The sequence below is a fragment of the Homarus americanus genome, unplaced genomic scaffold (genome assembly GCF_018991925.1).
Source record: "Homarus americanus isolate GMGI-L3 unplaced genomic scaffold, GMGI_Hamer_2.0 scaffold467, whole genome shotgun sequence".
NCBI lineage: Eukaryota > Metazoa > Arthropoda > Malacostraca > Decapoda > Nephropidae > Homarus > Homarus americanus.
The window spans coordinates 324,781-337,493 of record NW_024741598.1 but is presented as its reverse complement, the minus strand read 5'-3'; positions in this window follow the sequence as shown (position 1 = coordinate 337,493).

Here is a 12,713-nt window from a genome sequence, read left to right as displayed (position 1 = left end):
CAGATCTTACCTTAAAGTGAGTATCTTATTATTAGATTCTCTTCACCCCCCTAAAATTTAATATTCCCTTCCTAACATAAGATAAACTCTCTATAGTATATACATTTTCTGTAATAATGACGAGATTAATGTGAGAATTATTAAAATACCGAAGTGTCTATCGGCAGAGGAGTGCACGAAGGAAATTATGGGTTAATGGATATGTGATTAGGGAGACGAAATAAACGAGGAGGAAGGGGAGGGAGGAAGGAGAGAGAGGTGGAAGAGGTAGAGGAAGAAGAGAGAGAGAGAGAGAGAGAGAGAGAGAGAGAGAGAGAGAGAGAGAGAGAGAGAGAATATGAAAGGAGAATAAAAAGTAATATCAAACGAAATAGAATAAAGGACGACCAAAGAAGACTCCTGGAACACGTCATATGAAAAGACTGAAGGATATTCATAGAATTAATTATAACCAGAAGAAAAGATTTAAAAAACAACAATACAATAGGAGAGAAAAAATCTTGAATAAAACAAAAAAAACAAGCCAACTGTGATGAACTTTGACCTTTCCACTCCACAGAGGTCAAAATAAATGTTTTTTTTATTCCAATCCATTAGCCTCTGTAAACCAGGTGATGTTAATAGTGCAAAGGTTTAATACCTAACAGCGGTATACCAGAGTGTGTAGGTGAGGCAGGTGTTGTTGACTTGTTACTGTGTATAGATGAGAGGCGTTGTGAAGGTCTGTCGTCGTTGGCTCAATGTTGTGAGCATGAAACACGGGAGTGAAGGAAAGCGAATGAGGAATAATAAAGAATGAAGGGGGATAAGAAGGTTGAAAAGGACAAATAAATAAAACAATAGACGATCGTTGAAGGAGGAGAAGGAGGAGGAGAAGAAGAAGAAAATGAAGAAAGAAGAAGAAGCAAAACAAGAAGAATGAACATGTTAATAATGAATTTCGACAGCAAGCAGAACAATGAGGCTAAAGAATAAGAAAATTAAATACGAAAAAAAGAAAAGGAGGAAGAAAGACAAAGAGATAATAATAAGAAGAGATACGATAATAACAGGCAGGAAGACAGATATCATCGAGCCATTGAGTGTCCGTGGACGTGAGATGATAAACTACACAGGAAAGCCTCGGTCCAGCGTGATAAACAGTCCTGAATGACCGAGACTCTGTAGAGCTTCCTGATAGATGGGTGTTGGTAGAGAGAGAGAGAGACTTGTAGTGTAGTGTGGTGTAGTGTTTGGAGGGTAGGCCAAAGGGATAATACTGATCTTTCCTCAAACACTCTCTCTCTCGTTAACCTTTATCATTAATTAACCTAACCTAACCTAACCTAACCTAACCTAACCTAACCTATCCAAACAGCCTTCAAGATAATCCTTATTACTAGTCTTGTGGTGAATCCTGAGTGCCTCGCTTCCTCGCAAGATTCGAATTTTGGAATTTCTTTCTCATTTTCTTGCTGTGTCTTTCTGTGTGGCATTTTCTCCTCTCTCTCTTTCTCTCTCTCTCTCTCCTCTCTCTCTCTCTCTCTCTCTCTCTCTCTCTCTCTCTCTGTTCGTATTCTCTCCCTCCCACTCTCTCTCTCTGTTCCCTCCATGTTTTACCGTCCCAACAGCTCCCCCTCCGCCCTCGCCATCTCACCTTATCTCTCGTCACTACACTTGAGATTTTTCTCGGAAAAGTTGAGACTTCACCGAGACACTTCTGGTGGAGACACGGAAAGTTGCTCTTACTAGGAGGAGAGACACGAGGGGGAAGAAACACGCCAGAAACTGAGGCAGGAATAAGAAAAATCGCTCGAGGCTCCAAATTATTAAGTAGCTGTAAAGGTTTACTCTCTTGAGGCTGTAGAGGTTCCTGGGTGTTGGTGTAGAGGCTGTAGAGGTTCCTGGGTGTTGGTGTAGAGGCTGTAGATGTTCCTGGGTGTTGGTGTAGAGGCTGTAGAGGTTCCTGGGTGTTGGTGTAGAGGCTGTAGAGGTTCCTGGGTGTTGGTGTAGAAGCTAACCATCTCACAAGTCATTCAATTACCCAGTCAGCTGCACCAACATACACAAACCGTCCGGAATGATAACGAATGAAACACTTAATCAACCCGGCAAGCAGCCAATCACCTATTTTGGAAGCGAGTTATCGTTCCAGTTCCTCATCAGATCAACCAATCAAATATAACAAAACTATCCGGACACCCAGTCAGACACCGAAGCCACTAGCGAAGCACCAATCAGACTGCTAGTAAGAACGACAGTCAGTGAGCTAATCTAAGCCAGGGAACTAACCAGTCTGTTAGCCTTCTATTATGTTAACATTCTTCCTCTCCGTCTAGTTCGCCAGGCACCAAGCAGGCAAGTAGACAGAAAGTTGGGAAAGTATTCTTCTAATCAGACATGTGGATATCTCCTGCCCAGCCATCCTCCCCTCTTACCATTCTTCACCTCGCCTTCTTCTTCGACATTTCCCAGAACCAAAAATTAAGGCTTAACAGAAAAGTTTTATCTAAGCTATAAATTAATTTTTCTCTCGTTCTCTAATACGATCTTGATCCCAAATTCCAGTCTTCGGCGCCTCGCTTCTCCTTAGACAGGAAATGAGGCGTTTTCTTCAATAAGGAAAGCAATTAAATAACTTTTTTTTTCAGGATTACTCGAACATTTCTTGAATTCGGGTCAATAGAGATGGAAAGTTTAGACCTTATTCAACATTTCTGCTTGGATGAAATTTGTTTTTTCCTGTTATAAATTAAATGGAGATTCTTGCTCCTGGTGTAGTAGCTGTAGCTGTAGAGATTCCTGGGTGTTAATGTAGGAGCTTCACTACAAAAACTCTCCTTTTGTTAATTAAACGAATATCCAAATGCTAAAATGAGTCAAGGAGAGTTAAAAAAATACCTTTCACGCTATCGAGTCTCTCCATTATATCAGGGTTGAATAATATGTTTTACAATTACAAACAAACAATATATAATACGGTATAAATAATAGAGCTGATCTGGCTGCTGTTAGGTACATGGTATGAGAAACAATATTAATGAACTTTGATAACAATACCAAGAGGAAGAACGAATTGAATTGTGAACATGGAGTGAATTTAGTCTAATACATAACTGAATGAAGAACTAGAACACCAATATTTGTTTCCTCATCACTACACAGTTATACATGACTTGGCTGATGTATATATCACCAAGTCTCTATATACGTAACTACTATATTACATCTCTTGATATTTTCAGTATATACAATGTTGCAAAGGTTTAATCTACCAACGTTGATTTTTTTCTTAAGCTCTGATGTGAAGTAAAAGAGATGCATAGAACAGTGTATACATCCAGTAAGGTAATATAACTATCTAGTGAACTGTAGTGTAGTTTGTCTTATCTACTGTAACACACAATATAAAAGATGAAATTTTTTTAATATTATTCAGTATTATGATGTTTCTGGATCTCATGTATTTAAGAAAGATTTAACTCGTTGTTGGGTGAAGAGACATGGATAAAACTAGAAAATACATACAAGAATAATGCAAGGAATGAAGAAAATTAATAATAATGTAAAATCGACTAAAAGTGGAATTACTAGGAGGTTGGTATAATGTAGAATGATGAATGTTGCGATAAAGAATGAAGAATGCTGTAAGTGGGAGTGTATCAAAGGGAATTGTGTTTCACTGTTGCACTATAATAGACAAAATGAAGTTACTTATCGTCTGACATGATGAAATGATGTGAATGGAAGTGAATGACGGATCGATGATGAGATGAATAGTTTAGATTTTTATTTGATCTAAAATTAATGCAGTAACTAGCAGTACAGTATGTCGGGGAGGCTATTTTGACTATTGAAAAAAATATTGTATAAAAGTATAGATACCAACTTGTTTTTCATTATACATTTCTTGTAGTGTTAAAAGTATAATGTTGACAAGAGATTGATGATTAGCATGATAGAAATACGACTGAATATAAATTATAATTGCGAGAAAGAGCATTGAACACAGCAGGATTACTATTGCCTCGTTAAGCTAAGGACTTTCAAGTGCTGTGCCAAATGGAGTTGTATTTAATCGATCCACTGGGAGACTGTGAGTGAGTATAGAAGCCTGAGCGATAGGGCAGTAGAATTTTGTGTTAGTGTCATCAGCGAAGGTAGGTGTGTGTGTGTGTGTGTGTGTGTGTGTGTGTGTGTGTGTGTGTGTGTGTGTGTGTGTGTGTGTGTGTGTGTGTGTCTGTGTGTGTGTGTGTGTGTGTTTGGGTAGGGGATGGAGAAAAGGTCATTAGGGAAATAGTTGGTGATTATGAGGTGTGAAGTAATGGAACATTTATTAGTGTGTGAGAAAGAGAGAGAGAGAGAGAGAGAGAGAGAGAGAGAGAGAGAGAGAGAGAGAGAGAGAGAGAGAGAGAGAGAGAGAGAGAGAGAGAGAGAGTAGGGCCCACCAATTATGATGATGTGTGAGGAAGTGGATTAATTATAAATTATAATACGTGGACTGGAATAATTATTAATTACATTGTATGACTGAATTACACATTAATTAATTATGAAGTGTGAGGGACTGGAACTATTCTGAACTATAAGGTGTAAGTGTCAGTATGAAGTATGAGGGAGTAGAAGACCTCGATAATCCTGCTATGAAAAATATAAGACAAGACTCTGATCCACTGCTGCCTATATTTGTCTTATTACAAATCTCGTAAGTCAGTCCTCCTCTCTGTTAGTGTTGTCGCAGAGGGTCAAAACTGGATCCCGTCCTGTTAGCATTATGAAACTTAATATGACTCTTCATTCCTCACGTTCAGTGCTTACAGACCATCCACTACAAAAATCCTTCCGTCGTATATTATGTTTGAGTGTTCCTGGCTTTGACATGTGGAGTCAATTTGCATGGAAAATGTGGGAGGTGTTTTGCATATTCCAGCGGTTACGGTCATCAGCCTGTAGGTGGCGTTACAGTCTTCTCATGGGGCTGAAATATACATACATCAGCGATAGGAAAATCCTTATCTTCTAAAACGATAACTTCTTCATATCCAGAGGAATTATTTTCTGGTAGATGGAGTTACTGAGTTGTTCTTCCGCTTTCATGATGGGACTTTTCTCTACAAGTCTAGGAAGAGGAAGGAACTGGAAGCTGAGTTTTAGGAAATATCTCAGGAATCGTGATGTCCTGTCAGTGTCTTGAGGTATTTCATTGGTTATATATTATAGTGTAGGTTACGTGTCTTGGTTAAGTCCACAGCCTCTCACTGAAAGCAAAATTGTACAGCAAAATAACAGTACTCGTACAGATAAAGTCCAATCTTTAAACAGAAAGTAATTGTTCTCCTGATAAAAAAAATAGAAAGAGGGAAATGGATTAAGTAAACAGGAAAATAGGAGGAAAACAAACACTTTCCTCCTCGTCTGGTGAAACACTGTGAAATAGCTGCCTTTGTTCCACCATTAAAGAGACTGATGGTTCGTATTGTTTACGTTTTGATGCTGGAGTTTGTTTTTCTACTGGTGTGATTGCACTCTCCTTTGCTCCCTCCCTTCCCCTCTCTCTCTCTCTCTCTCTCTCTCTCTCTCTCTCTCTCACACACATTCAGAGAAACACAACACCGGGGCCTCACAACTCAAGGGTTCACACAATATTCAGGTGACTCAGAGCGTTAAGCGAACCAACCCAGCTGGTGGTAGTGTTGCCTTGTACCTGGACTGTGTTGCTTCATAGACTGTGAGACATGTGTTGGTGTCGTCCATCACTAGAGGCTGAGGAAGGCTTTATCTAAAATCTATTAAGGTGTTACTACCATACTAGCCACCACTGCTATTCTACTACTAGCCTTGACACTACCTCTACCACCATTTATGTTACTGTTATCATCCCTGTCACTACCCCATTACCACCCCCTGTCACTGACCCAACCATCATCCTTGCCACCACTCCCAGTCATTACCCTGCCATAATCACACCCATCATAATGCTTCATTATACGGATTACAAAACCTTTCCTTGCCACACATCATCTCATTACCAAGCTGCCAACACACCTCATCTCCACAGCCTCACACTGCCCTCCTGCCATCATCCCTACTGTCAAAATTCTTGCTGGTTGCTCTAGTAAACACGAAAAAACACGAATATCAGTCCTAAATATCTGTAATCCCTACCAGCAAGAAAATAAAAAGAGAATTAGCCTCTCTTTTATTTCATTTATTTCAGAGTTGTTATTTTTTTACGGGATATAGAATTCATTGTAAATTTGTGACAAACATTTATATTTTTCTTTTCATTTACGACTTTATATCACTTGTCTATAGCAAGGAACGTCATTCGTCCTTCTCTCCCCCTTCAGACACTAGGTATCACCACCACGTCATCACAGCTAACAATAAGACACTACATCACGTCATCACAGCTTAAACAATAACAGACACTATATCACATCATCACAGCTTAAACAATAACAGACACTATATCACATCATCACAGTTAACAATACCACACAATATCACCACTACACTATAAAACCAATCGTCATATATCTCGTTAACGTCAACCATCCAATCATCCTCTAGTATAACCAACCAACTAATCCCTTATTAATTATACTGAGGAGATTGGCTAGTCATCCTCTCAGCATCAAGTAATAATATATCAGGCTCTTAAATCGCCTCAGCAGTGATATAAGTTAGATGTGTTTGCGTGTCATTCAAACCATTGCAATGAAATTCTGGCAGTAGAGGGTTGCAATCTGAGCAGTGAGCGCGTTCTGAGAGCGTGGCGGAAATTGCATCCACTTTCTTTCTTTCTTTCTTTCTTTCTTTCTTTCTTTCTTTCTTTCCTTCTTTCTTTCTTTCTTTCTTTCTTACTGCCTTTCTTTCTGTCAGCCACAACCAAACCCAAGTCTCAGTTCCTCAATAGTGAAGGTAATATCTCCGGCCACATGAGGTGTTTCCCACGTCATCCATCAGCAGGGAAGGACGTTAGCCTCACCACCACACCCGGAGACAAATCTCTCACGACACAGAAAACTGTTTAATGTGTCCTGGAGGGGAAATAAGTCCCGGCAACAGACAGACAGACGTGAGAAAGAAACTTAAAGGGATTTTTGTCCACGAAATCAGACAGGAAATATTCGTCTTTAGTGAGAAAGAAAGTAGAACACCATGTACTGTGTTCTACTGCCTATGTATTTTGGTTTTCTTATCCTACACAAAGTTAGGTCACGTTAGGTTAGGTTAGGTTAGGTTAGGTTAGGTTAGGTTAGGTTATACTTACGACACAATAGGTGTATTTCTTCCCATGATCGCTTACAGTCTTGTGGTAATGTGGTCATACAGTAGTAATAATACTTCCTTATACCAGATATCAATCATCCATGGGAACCTCAGGCGGTGATTCTTATACCCGGATCAGTGTGTGTGTGTGTGTGTGTGTGTGTGTGTGTGTGTGTCTGTGTGTCTGTGTGTGTGTGTGTGTGTCTGTGTGTGTGTGTGTGTGTGTGTGTCTGTGTGTGTGTGTGTGTGTCTGTGTGTGTGTGTCTGTGTGTGTGTGTGTGTGTGTGTGTGTGTGTGTGTGTGTGTGTGTGTGTCTATGTGTGTGTGTGTGTGTGTGTGTGTGTGTGTGTGTGTGTGTGTGTGTGTGTGTGTGGTCGTATTCCCGCACAGCTAGAGGAAGCTTACAACTCAGACTCAATAGAACCTCACAAACGAGACACTCTTTATACCAGGAGAAAACGCCATTAAGCAGAGAGGCTGTTAAGGGCACGCGATTGTTCCCCGACACTTTCCTGCGCCAATAATATTTGTTACGTATTGCCAGGCTAGTTAAGTGGATCACCGGCCATTATTGGAGGCGTTACCAGCCCTTAGTAGTGGCGGGACAGAACATCATCACCATTATCATCAAAATTGTGATAAGATGACGTAGGAATTGCGTCGATGATAGCATGAGATGTGTGTGTGTGTGTGTGTGTGTGTGTGTGTGTGTGTGTGTGTGTGTGTGTGTGTGTGTGTGTGTGTGTGTGTGTGTGTGTGTGTGTGTGTGGCCTTTTTCTTTGACTGTACATAGAGATATAAGAACAGTCTTAATTCAAACCCGGAAAAGGTGCAATCGACTCCTTCGCCTGGGAGACGATCACTCCATAACCATTTGGAGAAGAATCATACGAGAAGATGTTGATGGTAAACTAAACTAGGGAAACCACCTACAGATCATTCAGAGTAAGATCAATAAACTGTACGGTATCCAGTATTACACTCGTCAGTCACTCAATATTGCAGCAGTGAAAAATAAAAAATTATCTTATTTATCAACCAATACTAATCTCCCTTCCTTTAAATTATCTCTTAAAATTCTTCTATTATCTAACTATTTAGATATTTGTTCCACTTACGTTTCTGGTTTTCATTTTTATTTTCACTGTGTCATTGAAAACCATTATATTATATATTGCCAATAGAAATTACCATTGAATTATATATTTTAAACCATCACGACATAATTCTGACCGTGACTGTTTTATAGTGTCATTTAAATACGAGGCTATATAGTGTATTGCTCCCAGCCACTTACCAGATTACTGTATATCATTAACACTATATACTATACACACTATACACTGGTCATATATGAATACTGTAGTTATCACTGAAGGTCTTTGAACACGTGTGGAAACTTATCTGCTCCTGAAGTTTTTTGTTCAGGTGGAGAAATGTGTATTACAAAATTGTGCTGAGGGGTGGAAGGAGCATTTCAAACATATGCTCCGAGAGAAGTAATGGGGATAGCTTATTGCTCCAAATGTTAGGTTATTGCTTTGTTTTAAGGTTTAGTTTATTGTACCATGTTCCCAGTACCAGTTTATTGGTTGTGTTAAGTTATTACACTTAAACGTCATTTTGTTTTGTGTGTGTGAGTGTGTGTCCAACGATACCTACGAAATTTAACTGTTATCTATAATCATCTTGTACCCCACCCCCTGTACACCCTCCATCCAGCCACTCCAAAAAAATATACGAAAACAAGAAATGTGAACAATTTAAGAAATCTTCAAGATATTTACTTTGGGGGGGGGGGGGAACTCTTGGTCATTGCTGAAAATTCTCTGAGTGTCGCGCGGTGTAGCTGTGGTTTACTGACCTGTTGTATTCAGTGTAAACATCTCTAGTCTTCCCTGGATGTTTTCACTTCTGCAATTCATTAATAAATCTCTTGTTGTTGTTGTTGGGTTTTCTGTCATCATTGAAAGTACTGTCGTTTGGATGTAGTTCTCTAGGTGATCCGATTATATTACATGGAGATATGGTCGTTGTTTGGAGCTCCAGTCGTTGTGATCAGGTCTGGACGCTGCTAGGGGTCTGGTCGTTGCTGGGAGTTCTGGTCGTTGCTAAGAGATGTGGGAGTTGGTCGATGTGGTCGTCGCTAGATGTGGTCGTTGCTGGGAGAGCTGGCTAAGAGCAGAAACGTCCCGATCGATGGTGGACAGACTGTGATGGTCACGAACACTGCAGCAACACACTGTGATGACTGAGGTAACAAGAGACGGGATACAGACAGACAGGCAAGTTCACTGTAGCCATCCACGTCGCTTCAAACTTCACCTTTCTCTTAAAATCAAATTAGAAATAAATTTATCTTTTCACATTTATTAAAAACCAGAGAAAAGACTTAATACAAAGATAAGACTTTACGAGAAACGCGTCGTATAAATGTTAAAACACCAATTATTGAAATAGTGAACAAACAGGTAAACAAGAGTTAACACACCAGCTATTGCTATAAGTTTTTAGCTCTGAATAGTTCCTGATATTGCCCACTCAAGATTAATAGATTGATATGAGTATATTTCACTAAGACTATTTCACGTTACAAACTTGATATTTCACTGAGGTAACTACACCGTGTTGTTGTTCTTATAACCTTGACTCAGTTAGTCAGTTGCTGCTATAATGTGGGATAATTTTGACTGAAATTAATTTAAGGTCATATAGGTAATGTCAATTGTCTTTTATGATGAAGAAGACCAGCTTGATGTCCTCTTTAATCTCTGAGATATATTCTGTAGATTCTTCACAGGTAGACAATGGTATATGGAAGAAACTAATTCATGCATTGATTCTTCACGGTGAACTTAATTAAAACTCCAGCAGGACGGAGCTGGCACACTATATTCTGTTTAATCTATCGTCGGTTATTTCATCACCATAAAACATAATATAATTTTCTTTCCCCAAAACGAACAACAACAGAAGTTTTCCTTGATTTCTATGAGGTTAGTTGGTTGATAATATTTCTTAACTCCTTCCCTAAGAAATGTGAAGGCAAGACAATAACATAGAAGACCTTGGCAGAACTAGAAAACAGACTAAATCTTGATTCTATTGCCCCGTCAGAAGCACCTGCAAAAATAAACCCACTTTGGTTCTGGCCACTGATACATATATACAGTTTTTATGAAAGAGGTAAGATCAAAGTTATTATCAGAAACTCCTGACTAACGTGGAACATATATACACAATGTAGACTTAATATCCTTCTGTGTTGACCAGCTGCGTTATCCTCGCGTAGACGTTGTTTATGAAGCCTGATACATCTATGTCTCCCAGATGCAGTGTGTAGGTGGTGTCTCATATAACACGTGTCTTAATACTACACGTCAACTTTATAATTCTCTCATATAAATTTATAAGTTCGTACATGATATTAATTTACATCATGTCATATATATATCATAATAAAACAAATTAAAACCATGATATATAATACATATAAACCAATTTCCTCAGAGACTTTTGGGTTTATTTCTCCTTTACATGAAGCTTATATAAATGAGGAAAGTTGGCCTTAAACCAATTTACCTAAGTGTATCTTTATATAAAGTCGTTTCCTCCAATATCATATTTTATAATGAAAATCAACATTCACTAGCTATATAAACCACTCATTGTATTTCCTCTCAATAAAAACAAAGTACTAAGTAGGGAAGGGAATTTCGGCAGCAACTGTACATGATAAGTAATATGTAAGTCATGTCACTCTATAATATTGATACATTATGTGTAATATAATGGTAGAATGACCTGATCTAAATATTCCTTGTACATTAATATACTGGGTTCATGCGGCAAAACACAGTGATATTTATACATTATCATATATATTAAAGAGAACTTGTCGTAAATTTCGCCCAAAACACACATACACACACACACACACACACACACACGCACACACATACACACACACACACACACACACACACACACACACACACACAAATATCGACTTTATAGCGACGATAGCTTTAATATTGATAAAACATTTAACTTACGTGTTAGAGGAAAGATATGAGTATTTTTACCATAAAGATATAAACATAGAATGAAGATAATGTTTAATATTAATTCAACATCTTATGAAGGAAAGTTCATCATGAATATTTAATGTACAAAATAATAATTCATAGTGACGATAATAATGTAAAATCGATGAAATTTTTATCACCCTTTCAAAGCAAAATATTGATTCATAAGAGAACAGGAGACAAGTTTCAGGTACTTTCTTCATAACATTGTACAGCCACCCCACTAGCTGTAAGGAGTCAGGATTGATATACACAAACTATGTAAAGTCTTTGAACGGAAGGACTTAAGAGCAGCAGTGATAAGTTATGGTCAGACTAGTGACTGTTCTAGGGGTGAGGAGTAGGACTTTAGTCACGGTGTGTGTGTGTGTGTGTGTGTGTGTGTGTGTGTGTGTGTGTGTGTGTGGTACAGTAGTATACAAGGTGTGGTAGCAATCTAGTCCCTCATCTTCGACACAGGTACCATATCTCAAGACACAGACAGACAGACAGACAGACAGTGACTGTGTATGTTATTGATACACTGTCCTATACAATATATCCACTAGCAGAACCTCATAATATATTCTCAGCCCCCAAAATATGCCCAGGACTAAAATTAGAATCAGCTAAAAGCGAAATTAGAGAGTTTTAAAGTCTAATTGTAACTGCGATGGCGTAATAGCTATGTAATTAGTGTAATAGACGTGTAATTGGTGCGGAGAACGAAAATAATGGCAGTGAGTAAAATTCCCGTGTTGTGAAGGAGAGGGCTAATGATGGTGTAATGACGTGGAGATTAAAGAAAAAAGATGAAAACAAGAAAAAAATTAAAAAAGAAAGAGAGAGAGAGAGAGAGAGAGAGAGAGAGAGAGAGAGAGAGAGAGAGAGAGAGAGAGGTACTGGAAAGACAAAATACTGATTCATTCGTTACCATGGATTATTTTTCTTTTTACACCTTATATAGTTCGTGTCTCATATATACATCAGTAATTTATGTCTGTTATTCTTATGTGTGCCTTTCTACCTGACTGTCTATCTGTCTTTCTGCCAATCACAGAGACTTAAAAAATTAGCCAATCATATACTCTTATAACAACAGCCAATCCCATGCATTCACAGAACAACCAATCACACACAAGCTCATACAGCAATAGCCAATCCCAAAGACTCTTACAAAAAACCTAGCCAATGCCACAAAGACTCTTGGAACAACATATCACAGTACGATACATTAAGAAGCTTTACTGCACACTCACGTTGAATGTTGCGAGGGAACATTCAAACTGCGGCGAGAACTCTAATAGGAAATGTTTTGTTGATAATGTTTAGGTTCTCGATGGTAAGAGGCACTCAGAGGATCACGTGTTGTGTGTTTGTTTGTATGGTAAA